This window comes from Myotis yumanensis, unplaced genomic scaffold (genome assembly GCF_028538775.1).
Source record: "Myotis yumanensis isolate MYYU_CA2020_CCGP unplaced genomic scaffold, mMyoYum1.0.hap1 SCAF_11, whole genome shotgun sequence".
In the NCBI taxonomy this organism is placed as follows: Eukaryota; Metazoa; Chordata; class Mammalia; order Chiroptera; family Vespertilionidae; genus Myotis; species Myotis yumanensis.
The window spans coordinates 58,443,718-58,445,190 of NW_027223762.1; the positions used below are offsets into that span (position 1 = coordinate 58,443,718).

Consider the following 1,473-nt stretch of genomic DNA (forward strand, 5'->3'; position numbering starts at 1 on the left):
TGGGTTTGAGCCTGGCTTCTCTCTCTGAGCATGTTGTCAGGTTGGCCATGTTGCAGTGTGAATGACCTGCGTGTGGACACATCTGCTGGCTATTTGCTGCCCAGTGGGTGGGCTATTGTGTGGTTCTCAAAAAGAGACACAAAACTCAAAACCTCTTTTATTTAAAAAGAAAAACATATGGAGAATCTTTTAGGTTAATACAATAACAATAACAACAGAAAACCCTAAAGTATTCTCAAGGCTGCCTCAGGAGAAGATGTGTATCCTTCCACAGAGAGAGATGACTTCACATGTGCAGGAGGCCATTCGAACTAAACCCCACCCGGGGCCATTACTCCTTCCCTCTGTGGTTCTTCCTGTGGCCCTTCTTAGATCGATTTGAGTGGCACCTGCATCTGTGACTATGGTGATGACCTGGGGACTTGGAGCAGGAGGTGTGTGGTCTATCTCAGGACCTGCAGTGGTGACTTCTTAGACTCCTACACTGATACCTCTCTGGGACATGAGGGGAAGGGCTCCTTCTTTTGAGACTGGGTCTCTGCCTACTGGGATCCCAGTACCAACTTCTTCTGTACCACAGGGTGGGAGAGCGATGGGGCTAGTCCAAGTTCCGGTAGCTTCTCCCCCGGTGATGGAGTGATGGTATCCTCTCCAACCTCACATCCTTTTCTTCCTGCTGTTCAGTGGACTTGACATCATCCATGTCCTGGTCCAGAGCACTAGCTGCAATTGCTCAGCTCCCTCGAGCACATAGTCTTTCTGTTGCCAGGCCAGAATGACATCACGGACTCTCACTTTGAAGAAGTTTATCAATGAACTCATCTACATGCATCAGTTCAAACTTTGCATTTCAGTTCTGGCTCCTAATTATTCTGTTGACATTGACAGAGGCTCCAAGTACTTTTAGGAATCAATTGCATTGCCTGTCAGCCTCATGGAAAGTGCTCCCAACATGCAGGCAAACAGAAGTCTTCATTTTTTATAAACTCAATAATGATGTCCTTCTCCGCCTGAATCTGAAGCCGTTTCAAGGTCAATCACAGAAAGGGAGACACTACCCACAAACCTTAATGCCATGACTTTATGGACCACAAGTCTGGGGGTCAGTCCAAAGCACTCCTCTCTCCAGTGCGGGTCTCATAGATTCGAGTCCGAATGATCTTCACCTGATATGGAGGGAGGTGCCATGGATGCTCTGATCCTCCGTCACTATGAGGTTCACCATTTTTAGAGCCTGTTGCCCTTATTGCGTGCCTTCATTAGCTGCTTCTTGGATGTGCCCTGACTGAGGATCGGACCCACAACATGGACCTATCTGGATGACCCTCTAGCCACAGAGCTACGGGACCAGGGCTTGAATGAGTTCGCAGTGTCCTCCTTCTTATTTATCTCCTCTCAAAGGCACATACTCTGCTCCTCCCCCTCCCCCACCGTGACCCCTCCCCCAGGTGAGTCCTGCTGATCTGTAACCTA

General features: G+C 48.7%; 1 pseudogene; it reads right to left on the reverse strand.

The window, feature by feature from the left end:
• Positions 1-331: 331 nt before the first annotated feature.
• LOC139019277 (pre-mRNA-splicing factor 38A pseudogene) lies at positions 332-1,225 on the reverse strand (annotated as a pseudogene).
• Between the last annotated feature and the right edge of the window lie 248 nt (positions 1,226-1,473).